Genomic DNA, 14,922 nt, shown 5'->3' with positions numbered 1-14,922 from the left:
GTTCTAATTCTATGGCATTTCTGATGCCATGCATATCACTGTACCACAACATTTATTTTACTACCATGACATATCATGTCAAAATAAGAACAAAGTGGACTTTGAATATCACAATCTAATGGTACAGTAGACTATAGATTATTTCATTATCAAATTAGATGACAAAATATCTTTTTTATTAAGCAATGATACTTAATAAATGTTGATCTTTTCAGACTATGCACTCATCACATCTCCTACTCATGGAAAAACAACCACCAGGGGAAGCAGAAAATTTTAAGTAGAATAATCACAATAGAATTTTTTTCACAAAAATTAAATAAAAATGAGGCTACTCAGTGAAATTCAATACCTGTTCATGACAAAAACACTCAGTGAAGTAGGAATAGAAGGAAATTCCCTCCATTTGATAAAGTATCTGAAAAGCCTACAGCTAATACATGAAATTCAGAACTCTGAAATATTGAATGCTTTTCCCTTTAGGAATAGACAAGCTGAAAATGTTTGCTATTACTACTTATATTCAACATTATATTGGAGGTTGAAGTATGTACAGTCATGGGAAAAAAGAAATAAAAGGCACACTGTTTGAAAATTAAAAAAAAAAAAAAAAAAAAATGAGGCTACAGTGAAATTCCTTAGCAGCTTACTCATTAGCCAAGCAAAAAATGCATTTACCAATATTAACTTAGCAATTGAAGCAATGTAATGAGAGAAAGTAAGCAAGACTATCAAATTTTTAGCAAGAACAGTTTCTCAGGGCATTGAAAACAGAGTAACATCAATAGTCAGTTATAAACAAGGCAGATGATCTTGAGCAGCATTCCTTGGCACTTAATGTCAAAAAATGTTACTACTACTAATCAGCTGTCACTTATCAGAGAAGTAATTGAAGATTACTCTCTGGGACCAATCTGGATGGAACAGATGTAGGTGAGAATATTTTCAAGGAAGTTGAGGAAAACTAATTCAGTGCAACCTGAAGTGGAATCTGCTAAAATGTGTTACCACTGATGATGGTAAAAACATGTGGAGCAGAAAAGCGCTTTTTTTTTTTCAATTAATTCACAGACCTTTTGATGAATTCAAGTGTTTAAAGCTTAAGGTTATTCCCTGCATTATTCATCAACAGGTACTTGGAATACTGAATATTTGAATCTCTCTGGTATCACTGAACCAGTGGTGTCAACAGTGAACTTCATTCACTCTTGTGGACTTAATCATTGTCAGTTGGATGACTTTGAACTCAAGACCAAGAATGGAATTTTTCTGAATGAGAACTTCTCTTAACCACTGTTATCAAATCCTGAGCAGCTCTGAAATTAGCTTTTGCTGCTAACTTGATAATGTTTCTTAATGAACATGAAGAAAAGCAAAATAGTACTTCTATGTAAAATGCATACTTCAGTATGGTCATTTACACAACAACTGATGTTGCGGAATCACTAGTAATATCAAACTTTTTTTTTAATAAGCCTTATGCTGTCAAAAGTTAAAACAACAAGCTAGATCTCCATTCTTAGACGAACTGGTAGTGGGCTAACTTACAGTTCTGAGCTAAAACTACAGTCACAGTAGTATTTGCCCTTGATGAATACGCAAGGAAATTTTCCATATTTTGAAATCAATTTAATCGTGCAGCTGAGGAGCGTCCATCTAAGTTTCTTCAGGTGTGGTCAAACTGCAAGGTAATGACATGTTAAAAGGCAAACATTAAGAAGAGCATCTATCAGTCTATAAAGTCCTCCCAAGAGATGAATATGTTCAATTAAAAACCACATATTTGTGTATTGTTAACAGCATTTGGTAGTACCTACTTCTGTAAAAAGACATTTTATTGATGAAATATACAAAATCTCATTTCAGATCAACATTGACAGATGGATATTTCCAACAAATTTTGATGATACAGCAAACAAAATTTGAAAGCCCAAATTTTGTCGTGAGTTTTCAGTCACTGCTCTAACAAATGAACACAATTTAGTGGTTTAAAACAATACTCATTTATTATCTCAGTTTTCTAAGTCAGAGTCTGAGTGGCAGCTCAGACTGATGGCTCCGCTCAAAGTCTCAAAAAGCCAAAATCATGGTGTCTGCAAAACTATGTTCTTTTCTGGGTGCGCTGGGAATGATTTCACTTCTAAGCTCATTTAGGATGTTGCATGAATTCAGTTCCTTATGATTGTATAACTGAGGCCCTCATTTCTTTGCTGCATGCTGTCAAGGGGCCAATCCTTGCTTCTAGATACCCACCATAATCTTTCTCATGCCTTCCAAGTGGCCCCTCCACCAACAGGGAGTCAAGTTCTTCTCATGTTTCTAATCTTTACAACTTCTTCCACTGCATCTCTTGGTCTTGAGTCTAATAGTATTCTCTCTGCTTTTAAAAGCTCATTTGATTCAATTAAACCTACCCACCATGAATAATCTAGACTAATCTATTTTAACATCCATAATCTCAATTGTATCTGCAACTTCCCTTTTGATATACAACATATTAACATATATAGAGGATCTAAGGACCAGGATGTGAACATATCTGTAGGGTCATTATTCTGCCCAACATATATAACTAAGCAAAATGCTATTTCCCGAAAAGAATCTATTCTTTTTATTAGCAGATCTGTGTTACAAAAATATTGTCCTTTATTCTTATTCTTCTTATTATTGTTATACTTTGCATTTTCTTAAATAAAAATGTATGGGAATGTGGTTTCTCCCTTGTTATATAAATACCTTCTTAATATCTTCAATTTTTCCTTTGGCCTATAAACCTAAAATACTTACTATCTGATTCTTAATGGAAAGTTTTCTGATCCTGTTCCAGTGGAAAAATAAATCAGCACAGACTTTCTGGAAGGATATTTAACAATGTGTTTCAATAACTAAAACCAAAAAGACAAAACCAAACAGAAAACTGTACTAAAAACTATATTACTAGGAATTTTTCCTAGGAAATTATGGATGTGTGTGTTCAAATTTAGCAACAGATTTTATTAGCATCATTTATAAAGGCCAAAATTTGTAGTTAAGTATGTACCAATAAGAGAATGGTTAAGTAGGGTAAATCTATTTAGTACTAAAATTATTTTGTAATAAATGAAGTTATTTTTATCATCATTGACTAAGGCATTTTAATGTTTTTAATTATGCCTATTTATAATATTTAAATACATAACCATAATTAAGTTATTTTTATAAAAATAATTGACTTAATTTTGTGAAAACATTAAAAAAAAGCAATAGAAAAAGGTCTAAAATGATTAATCCTGAAACAGAGCTCGATGACTATTGTTTAGAGATGTGGAGAAATCTTCCAGAAGAAAGGGATAAAAAATAATGAGTTGTTTCTCAGGAGTGAGACTGAAAGTGGGGATTTTTAGAGAAGACAGCCTTGCTTTTCATTATAAGGTCTGTGTACTATTTGATTTTACCTTGATAACAGTGTAAAAATAAGGAATTGTGCATATATGTGTGTGTGTCTGCGTGTATGTTTGTGGTTTCTTCTTTAAGAAATGTGGCACAGAGGCTATCCTTTCCTCAAGAAATCATTATATTCCACAAAACAGAAATGACTGAAGAATTGGAAATAGAGCTCATTACTAAATTTGCTCCTTTTGACCAAACAGGCCAGAGCTTAAGTGAAAGAAACATAAATTGAATGAAATCTCACGGGACTTGAAAACAATCTTTTGTAGGTCACATTTTCTTTTTGGTCCAGGCTGTTCTCTCTACACTTATTTCCTGAAGAGAAGTGTCCCGAATTCTGCTGTGTTGTAGAAAGCCCTTCTTTCCCACCAAAATAAGGGAAATAATTAAGCAAAGGTCTTTTTCTCCCCAGCGGGAAATTTGACGCAGGCGGTGGAATAATTCCCTTGAATACATGAGGAGGAAAAGCAAGAAAAGGTCAATAGATAGGCAATTTTTCTAAACAAGGCAAAATCCATGGTACACTAAGAACACAGAAAATTCTATTCAGCCTGAATATCAGAATAAGCACATGCTTTAAAGTAGGGAAAACTGATTTCGAATTTCAATAATCCTTAAGCCTACGAACCTCAGTTTTAATATCTGTAACACTGAATAAGTGATATATAGGTCACAGGATTCTTTAGCAATTAATTAAATAATGAATATAAAGTAACTAGCAAAATACTTAGCATTCAGTAATCATTCAACATAGATAAGGTTCTATGTCTATTAAGGTAAACGTCTCCCCTTAAACTACATCCTTCCAAGTATCTGTAATCATATAAATAACATCTAAACCTATCTCTATAGACACTTAGACACAACTTTTAAATAAATACAAATTTATCTGTTTTACTTTCAAGTAATTATGTGATTCCTTTCACCTTACTTAAGTACTTGAAGGCAAGAAGCACATCTAATAATTCTCATATAACTCTACACAAACCTGCATCCTTCTATTAATGTATTTGAATATTTACCTTCAGTATTTCACTTTATCTGAACACTAGCACCCGAGGTATGAACTTGTATTACCCCACTGTTATAGATGAAAAGGCAAAAACTCAGAGTGGTTATTAAATATCTTGGCCAAAGTAACATCACTAGAAGAAGGAAGAAAAGGGGTCTGAGGGATTTGAACCAGATGTGTCTACCCAGATGTGTCCAAATACCCATTATGTGTACTGCCATCACCTGTAAAACTGCAAGGAAAGAGTTGTTGGGCCTGTCTGAGCACGGGTTGGAAGAGAATTTCCAGGAACAGAGCATTGCAAAAGGGAGTGAGTTTATTAAGAACAAAGAGCAGAGATAAAGTGGGCACTGTGAGCGCAGTGGGCTGACAACTCCTAACAGGCCAGGGAGAGTCGACAGTTTTCTTGAGTTCATAGCCAAATTTTTATAGCCTTGAGACAAAGAAAATTCCTGCTGGAAGGCTGGCGTTAGGTGATTGGGGAGCTTTGGGGGTGTTTCATGAAGTGGGCATCTTGGCCTAATTTGGAGTCAGGAAGCCTGTTAGTGATGTTCAGGGGCTTTTGGCAACTCTTACAAAGGGGTTCGATTAACTTTGGAGGTATCCTTGGTTCTGAGATCCGTCTCTGTGACCTTGGTACAAGACACCATACCTGGGGCCTGGGGCAGGACTCAACATTACTGCTGCTGCTTTTATGCTTATCTTTGTAGGTGCATTGAGGCGGTATACTCTGCCTTTCCAGTGTACACATCCACATTTAATCCAGCACCAAATTATATCTATTTTCACTTGCAACGGACCCTCAAATCATTTCACCCCTTAATATCCCTGTCCCTATTACCTTAGTCTAGCACGCTCTTGTCATGGGCTCAAACAACTGCTTTGGCTTCCTTTTGACTCTTGCGCCATCAGCTCATTGTATACACTGCAGCAGGGCTGTGTTCTAAAACCCAATCTGTGTCCCCAACACTTCAGTAGCCCCCACATGGCTCTAAGGAAGAAGCTCCAACCCTTTTGCTCCCCCTACAATGTAAGCGCTGGGTGACAGTAGCCACCCTGTCCAGGGTGCAGAGGAAGTTTTGCACATTTTTGTTATTCATTAACTCTTCAGTCAGTCCACGAACCTAGTTTCCAGCCTCTTTATGTTCTTTCAGCTGACCGTTCCTTCAGCTTCATCTCTTGCAACTGCTGCCGTTGAATTGATACTGCAGCTATCATGAATGTTGTTCAGATTCTGAAAATCACCAAAAACAGAAACAGTTATCAGAAAAGCCCAACACTGAGAAAAAGAAAGGTAAGCTCCAAGACTCAGTCTGATAAAATGAGAGCTGAGGCTAGCAACAGGGCAGTTAGGAGGGCCAAACAGAGATACTTGGGAACAAAGGGCAAATGGACAATGGACACAGGCGAACGGGAGAACAGACCTATGTCATCAGCCACAAGGACCAAATCTCTGGATCAAATATTGTCTGTATACCTGTCCTACCTCCCTTAGTGCCTTTCGTTGATTGGAAGAGCCTTTCTGGAATGAGTTAAGTAGCTATTATGCTACTACATGCTTATTATATGCGGGCATCCTGTTAAAAACTGAGGGTGCAAGATCAGTGGGTAGCAGTCATTGCCCTTATGAAGACTACAATGTATGTAGGAAGGCGATATTGATTATTTCAATACAATAGAAGACAGACTGCACTACATTTTATAGCGGCATAGCAAAGGAGGGGTACTTTGCCAAAGATGAGGGCTCGCAGAAAAAGGTTTCATCACAGTTTCTATAAATGTCTATTGATTTTGCCTAGGTCAACAAGATAACTAAATCTCCCAATGTGTAGTCTACATGTTTTACAGACATGCATGGTTGTTTATGTAGAACAGGTAAATGGTCATATGAAACTCTTTTTATTTTCCCATTTGAATATGAATTCATTTTGTTGACATGGCTTTACCTAGCTAAAAGGCTGAATCTTTCCCAAAGGTCACAGAGGAATTCCTCACTTTGTTTGACAGGCTGAAGACCAAATTTTTGAATGTCAAGCACACTTATAAATAGTTTGAGTTTATCTGATGTCTAATGCCATTTCACTTATATATTTTTTTTCTGAAGAAATCTGTTTTCCCCTGCATGAAAACTCTATTTGAAATTAAGTCATAGGCAGGTCCTAAGGCACCAGGACTGAGGCTCTTCTGTGTCTCTCCCTTCAATCTCCATACCACTGTGGGAGGTGGGGAGATGGGGAGTCAGCCAAGAGTCGGGAGGTGCAGTCATACGAATAGGGCAACTCAGTCTTTCATATTATGATCCCAAATGTGCCACCCCAATATTTTCAGGAATATGCTGCATTGAATATGCAGAGTGGGGACTCGCTCAGAAATCACAGTTGCAATTCCTGGGAGCAGTGGTTTACCAGGTATGGGAAGAGGGCAGAGCGGTAGAAGCCCTCCACCTAAGTGTAGGCAGTAATAGCACTGGCTGTACAAAACCAAAAGAAATACTAAGGCTGATTAAAGCCTTGTCTGCTTTTTATTATCACCGTATATTGTCATTCTAACCAATGTCAGTGGTAAAAATCCTCCTTTCTGCTGAGTTAGACCATTTCCTCTGCACCACACCCTTCCTGCAAAGTCTCCTTCTCACTATGGCAGTCTCTCTTTCTCCTGCACCTGCTGAACAAAGGCTGCTGTTACCAGAGACAGGAAGTGTTGTCATCTGCTGCTGTTTTCTTTAGAGTGGAGTCGGTGTTGCTATTTGATGCAATAGTTACATTGCAATAGTAAACGTGGAGCTCTATCCCGGGCTGTTGCTTCCCTAGTAGAATATCTCTTCCCTGGCAAATAGGATGCCCACTTCTACTCAGCAAATGGCTTCACAAAATAAGTTTGCCAAGATCTGATGGGAGAACGGCCTTATCAGAGGATAGGAGTGATTTTCAAGTCAGGCCTGAAAGTGATGAGCACAGTAGCTAATGACCGCAGGTCCTTTAAGAACAGGTTTCTTCCTGGGGGCAGTAACACCAATAAAAGCCCAGTTTGGGGCTTCCCTGGTGACCCTGAGGGCAAAAAAGTCTGCCTGCAACATGGGAGACCCAGGTTCAATCCCTGAGTCAGGAAGATCCCCACTCCAGTATTCTTGCCTGGAGAATTCCATGGACAGAGGAGTCTTGCTGGCTACAGTCCAAGGTGTTGAAAAGAGTTGGACACGACTGAGCAACTAACACTTTCACACTTTGGAAACCAACAACCCATTTCGAATTTAAGCTCAAGTCTTTCAGAAAATGTATAACTTTTCAACAAATAACAGGTAAGTAAGCGCCTCCTGGGTTCATCTGGAAGAAAGATATTTTTCAGAATAATCTGTAGAAAGCCTTGGTAGGAATATTTGAGCAAACAGAATTCATATTGAGAGGAAGGGAGGGAGGGTAAAAGAGAGGAAATAAGGAGGGAAGGGAAATGTGTAGGAAATTCTTCAATCTTTGTAGAGCAAAAGTGTACTGCATTTGGATTTTTTTTTAGAAAAAGCAAAATTAAATTTAAAAATGCTTTAAAAAACTGTGGTCTACGTCTGCCTAAGTTAGAAAATGTGTATTTAAATGGCTGAAAATTGACTGTGTACAAAGCAGCATGTCATCTTTTTGCATTGATCCAATAAGACTCTGCACTAACTGTATTTTGGCAGGCAGTTTTTAATCTTCAGCCCAGCTACTCCCCTGTGGCCAGAGTTCTAAGTATTTTTCCAGCCTCCATCTATCTTTTTCTAGATCCACAGCAAAGCTTGTGGTCTCCTTGTATGCTGGGCCACTTCCCACCCTCAGAGATTCTGTGTTTGATATTGTGTAAATAGTATGGAATTCTCTAGATAAGAATAGTGGACTGGTAGCCATCTCCCTCTTCAGGGGATCTTTCTGACCTGCGGATCAAACCCAGATCTCTTGCATTGCAGGCAGATTCTTTACCTTCTGAGCCGCCAGGGAGGCCCAAATAGTAACCAGGAAAGGGAAACTGAGACTTGGAAATCAGAGGTTACACTTGTTAAGATGTAGCAAACCTAGAAAATGAACCCCATGAACTCAAGTTCCCAAAGGATGGAGGCATCAAACCTGGAGTGAAATTAACATCACTTTAGCTCAATTATAAAACTTAGTTTACAAATATAAATTGTAGGCACATGGACATTTAATGATTTGACCAAGGTGATATAGCAGTTAAGCAGGAGAAGAAACTAACTAATGACTAAGACAGAAGCAGAACCTTGCTGCATGAAATCTTCTCCAGAACTTTAATCATGTTCCACCATAAGAAAATAATAGTTCTGGCAAAAACAGTCTTGATGATTTATTTATAAATGGTAGAAAGTGGATGTCTAGATCCTTCTGCTCCTTTTGTGAATGCATAGTATGGATATTTTACTGTTAGAATGAGAACAGTTTTTATTTTAGGTTTTAAGTATACAGGGTGCAACAAAATAGCAGTGAGAAGGAATACTGCCACATTTGATGCACAATCATATGTGAAAATATTTGGGTTATCAATTAATGCAAATCCTGTCTGAACGTCCTATAATTTTTACTAAGGCAAGATGTTTGCACAGACACCTGGGTCAGTCAGTTTCATCCTATACAAATATGGTGATCAGAGACAGTGAATTTTCTAGAAGAGTTAACATCTGTCTGTATCCTATTTAAACGAAGGCAATTTTAAGATACCAAATATTCTTTGTATACATAGCTTTTTAGCATAAATAAATTTCAAACCAGAAAAACAATTCCTTTGTTAGATTATAGCTCTAATTTCCATTTAGAAAATATGGTCCACCCCCCAAATAATTTCCTCCACACAGAAAAACTCAGCACCAAAGTTAGTGTCAGATGCCCCACATTCAAACATCCCTGCCATCGCACCATACTTCTTCCTAAAAACAAACTAACAAAATAAACCCACATAAACTTCCGTTTGAGGAAGTGCTCTGAGAGGCGGCTCGCTCCGTTCTCAGCCACAGTGTGAGTCCAGATTGGTCTAAGTCCATTACTGTCTTATCACTCCTCTCACCAGTGACTGATTTACATGCTGGTCTTCTGGGAAAGAGTTCCTCACTCTTAGAAAAGATTAAGAGAAAGAGGTGGCTTCCTTTTCTTCGGGATCTTGCTTTGCCTGGATGTATGGCCCATAGAGTCAGCAGGCGCTTGGAGTCCATGCTCTAGGGATGGGTAAAGCAGAATGAGCTTCCCCAATGCCTCAGTGGGTAAAAACCCACCTGCAATGCAGGAGACACAGGAGACACAGGTTCGATCCCTGGGTCAGGAAGATCTCCTGGAGAAGGAAATGGAGGCCCACTCCAGTACTCCTGCTTGAAAAATCCCATCGACAGAGGAGCCTAGCAGGCTACAGTCCATGGGGTTGCAAAAGAGGGGGAGACAACTGAACAACTAAGCATGATGGATGCACAGTGCAAAGCAGAATGAGAAAAAAAAAAAAAAGTTGGACTCCTAATGACACCCTAGAACCCAAATTAACCAGCTCTATAACTGCCATACTTCTGGACATCTTGTTATGTGTAAGGAATATTCTTATTACTTAAACTAGTTGTGACTGGAAACATCCAACATGATAAAAGACCAAAACTGTCTCTAAAATTTCCCTCTCAGACACACTTTTTCTGGATACAACCAGCCTTACCAAGAGAGTGGGAAAGCCAAGGAAAGTTCCTTAAAGCCATCACAGAAGGAGTTCAATTTTGAGTATTTTCTTCAAGCCCCAAAGCCAGCACTGCTGGAACTGCAGAGCGATGAGTCCTCTGTGAAATGGCAAAGGGCGCCAGATGTTCCCCTCGAACACACAACAGAGGCTGAGGGTAAACAGGGCAAGAGAGACCAGGAAAGGGGTGAGAGAGTTGGCACCATGATCGCCATACCCATCTCTTCTCCCTAGACACACAGCTGACCTGCTCCATTCAGCTTCTCTTGTGACTAATTGGAGGCATATAAGAGGAAGTGATGTATGCCTCTTTCCAGACTGAGCCATAAACCTTCCAGATGTGCTCTTCCAGACTCTCTCCCCCATTCAGCTGGCTGGCTAGAAAATGGCCTTAGGAATGACCTTGGAAGCCGTGAGTTAAAGGCAGATGAGTGCTCCATGGAAACAGGCCTCTGTCCTCTACCTGTTCTGCTCAGCAGGAATATCCAAAATAGACTGTTCATCTTGAACGAGGTATAAACTTTTAGTGTTTTACACTGCTGAGTTTTAGTGTTTTATTTGCTACAATTGCTCATATTACAGCATTAATTAATGCAGCAGAGTTACAGCTTTGGTGAACAGTGATATGACTGAAGTGAGCAAGTAGGTTAATAGGTTTATAAATACGGACAACCTGAGGCTCAGAGATTTAGTGTCCTGCCCAAAATATCCATGAACTAACTTGTAGAGCTGACCTAGAACTCAACCATTCTGTGTCCAAGTTCACCTCCTTCTGGTATCCTAACCTACAAAAGGACAAGTAAATAAAATCTGACTGGGTTCCAAGTCTTGAAAATTCACCTTGGCCAAGATATATCAGAAAAAAAAAACCCTATAACTAAACAGCACAGATTATTGTGTTATCACTGACTGTTCCCGAACTACACTGCTTTCACCTTTATACTAAGCTTTATTTTACGTCAGATTCACTAGAATCATCACACAACTGGTATCCACTGAATGGTTTAGTGCAAATTAACCTGTAGGTCGATTTAGAATATTCCTAACATCTCCTTTAATTTTGGCATATAATTTATCTTTCTAATGTGATATTTGGCATTAGCTTTTAACAGTATCAAAATTAAAAACCATGCTTTTCTTCCATACTGGTATTTGGCATTAACTTTTTGTAAAATTGAAATTAAGAAACCATACTTTTCTTCTTTCTCTTAAATATTTTTTTCTAATTAAAAGTTAGTATGCTTTCATTATAGCATTGTGATTTCAAAATTTCCCACAGAGTCAGTGTTTCGTTGTTGGAGGGGGAAGTTATAGGTAAGCAACGGGAAGAGGCTACAATTATCCATCTGGCAATAGATTATAGTTGGAGACGAAAGTATAAACTCATATTTAGCTTAACATGGATACAGAGAGTTACATAAAGAACTCTAAATATACACATATTAAGGGATTAGTACAGACCCATGTATTTCCTTTCTCTGTCAGCTGAGAGGGCTTAGAAGCAATAACATTCCAAGAGCAAGCAGCACATAAGCTGCCCAGATCTTTGTTTCTGTTACCACTGTACAATAAAACGAAGCATGGCCCCTTGGAAAAATGGATGATTTTAGAACTGGAGCAGGAAAGAGAGGAGATGAGCCTGGGGTATCTTATATTGCCAGAAAATAAGGAATACTTTTAAAAAAGATATCTCACAATAATGGGATATGTCAAAGGAGCTCCCCATCACCAAAACTGGAACAATTTGGGTAACAAAGTAAGCAAAGTAATATCAAAATTATAGCCCAAAATATAAAATAACTCTCTAGAAATATCCGTGAGTCTATAGTGATACAAAATATGGAATAAATGAACAGAGTAGAACAGACAAGTATTCCATGTAGAAAAATTCCAAATAACCTATGGAGACTCCAATCTCAAGGAGGAAAGAGGTGGACCATAACGCCCACTCCTTAAGTGTAGGTTGTACATATTGACTTCCTTCCAAAGAAGACAGTGTGGAAAGGCAAATGGAAGAAGAGTAACTTTAAAGCAGAAAAACCTAACAAGCACTACTTCAGGTAGGGTATTCAAGGTTCATATGCATAGTGACAAGTCACATTGATAGAGTGTACCCTCCATAAGCTGCAGTGAAAGCAGCACTTTACCTCTGTATGCTTCTTCAACAAAACTCCTTACCCCAGTCTAATCATGAAAAAAAAAATCAGACAATTCCCAGGTGAGGGATATTTTACAAAGTATGTGACCGGTACTCCTGAAATCTATCAAGGTCGTCAAAAAGGAGGAAAGTTTGAGAACTATCACAGCCAAGAGGATCCTAAGGCAATAGGATAACCAAATGCAATGTAGTATCCTGAATGGGATTCTGGACCCAAAAAATGGATGTTAGTAAAAATGAAGAAAGTCTACAGTATGGACTTCAGTTAAAAATAATGTATCAATATTGGTTCATGAATTGTCATGCAAGTACCATACTAACATGAGAAATTGACATTAGGGAATTGAATGTGAGATATAAGAACACTCTGTGTCCTGTCTTCACAACTTTTCCATAACTTAAAACAGTTCTAAAATTTAGAAGTTATTTAAAAAAAAAATCACATCTTAATCCTATCATCTTGCAATAGACAGACATTTTAATGCTGATTTAACCTTTCTTTTTTAAATGGGTCTATCTTCATTTTTCAAAGTGGTTTCATCCTGTACATACTTGTTCACTTAAACTTTATGTCATTACATGTTTTCATGTCATTATAATCTTACAACATAATTTGTATTTATATCAAAGTAGTTCATCTTAGGAATGGATCCAAAGTTATTTAGTCAATTACCTATTGACTATCTTTATTCTTCTGTGTGCATGTGCTTATTCGGTCAGTCGTGTCCAGCTCTTTGAGATCCTCTGGACTGTAGCCTGCCAGGCTTCTCTGTGCATAGGATTCTCCAAGCAAGAATACCAGAGTGGGCTGCCATTTCCTCCTTCATGGGCTCTTCCTGACCCAAGGAAGCCATCTCCCCGTGTCTCCTGCATTGCAGGCAGATTCTTTACCTGCTGAGCCAGTAGGAAAGCCCTTATTCTTCTTTAATCCTACTGAATTTACTGAGGAAGGAGGTATGGAAAATGGACAGAGTAAGAAGAGAGGAAACAATTCTGACCTATCTGTTCATTGTGAGAAAGAGAGGAACTAGCCTGATCCAGAGCTGCCAGGGAAAATGCATCGGGCCCAGAAACAGGAGACCAAGGCCAGTCACTGGCGTCAGCTCTGCAAATAACTCTAAGTGTAGCCTTAAACTCACGTCACTCTACAGTTCTTTATCTACAAAATGTCCTTATCCATAATATAAACTAGGTAACTTACTTGACACCAAGTAAAATTCCATTCCTGAAGTCTATTCTTCTATATTTTGCAACAAGACTATTTCTTAGAAAATTTCGCATAGGTAAGACAGCCAAATATACTTAATATAATGAAGAGGGTGTAGAAAATGGATGACAGATACATTTCCTCTTTGTTGTATAGCCAAAAACAATTCTCTATCACGTGGCACTAATGGAATATATTACATAAAGTGACTGTTGGATGCACGGGGGACCATTCCGGGTGAAAAAGAGGGAGAACTAGTCTATGAATGTTGCAAGAACAATGAGTTTAGCTGAACTTAAGGAAACTGTCTAACAACAGATTGGTTCCTAGAAAAATTAGTGAGCTTTTAGTTGTGAGAATTTGCAGCCTGGGCTGGATCGAGAACCACTGGGAATATTATAGGAAGTATTTCTGTCCTGGGTAGGAATTCAAGCTGAATGGTCACCGAGAACACTTTCCATTTTTAAGGGCTAAGATGTTCCTTTATTCTTATGAGCAACACCATCTTTAGTAGTGACTCTGTTTCTGAGCTCTCTCCTGTCTCCTTGGTCTCTCAGCTGAAGAACAGATCCATTAACAAAAATAAAGGCATCAATTAGGTGGATAAATCCTTTGGCTAGTTTGTATGCTTTGATGGGTACATCTCTAAGCATCCTGTGAAGGATGTGATTAAGAGAGTGTGAGTGAAATCATCTCTATTAGGTCAATGTAAAAAGAAGAGAAACTTTGGAGAGCAGATCTCCAGTTCACCATCAAACTTTAGAACCTGCCCTCAAAATTTCTTCCTATTCTTTCTAGAACATGAATTTGTGAAAGTCCCAATAGATAGTAAACAGCATACACACACTTATTAAAGTTTTTGAAATTGATCTAATTTGCAGGTAAAGTTTCCTCACTTTTCCATATGGCGAAGGTGGCTGTTTTATACATTAATTGACTCCAATGTGTATCCCTTCTACCTAGCTCACCTTCTTTCTTCAAACAAAGACTAGGCGTTAGGTGTCCCAAAACATTTGTTTCTGGAATTTCACTCCGAGGGTAAAAATCAGATAGATTCTCAGTCCTCAAGTATGAGGGGCAGAAGGGGAAATGGGAGAAAAAGACTAAAACCAGTTTTAGGAACTTTTGGTCCTAAACTTCAAAAGTACGGAAGTGAATGCAATATTTTATGAGAAACCACATATTGCCTGCGGATCTTCACTTCCAACACACACACACACACACACACACACACACACACACACACACACACACACACACACACACCCGAAGCCGCAGGCGGCTGCTATTGGCAAATGCCTCCTCTCCAATCACCAGAGCAAGGAAGGATCCCTAGAGCCCCAACGCACCGCCAATAGATGGGGTCTCTGCAGCCTGGGGAAAGACAGCGTGGAAGGCTTTGCAAGGAAATCCCTTGCATGCTTTGTG

Source organism: Dama dama, chromosome 7 (genome assembly GCF_033118175.1).
Source record: "Dama dama isolate Ldn47 chromosome 7, ASM3311817v1, whole genome shotgun sequence".
In the NCBI taxonomy this organism is placed as follows: Eukaryota; Metazoa; Chordata; class Mammalia; order Artiodactyla; family Cervidae; genus Dama; species Dama dama.
Note: the sequence above shows the minus strand (reverse complement) of the source record.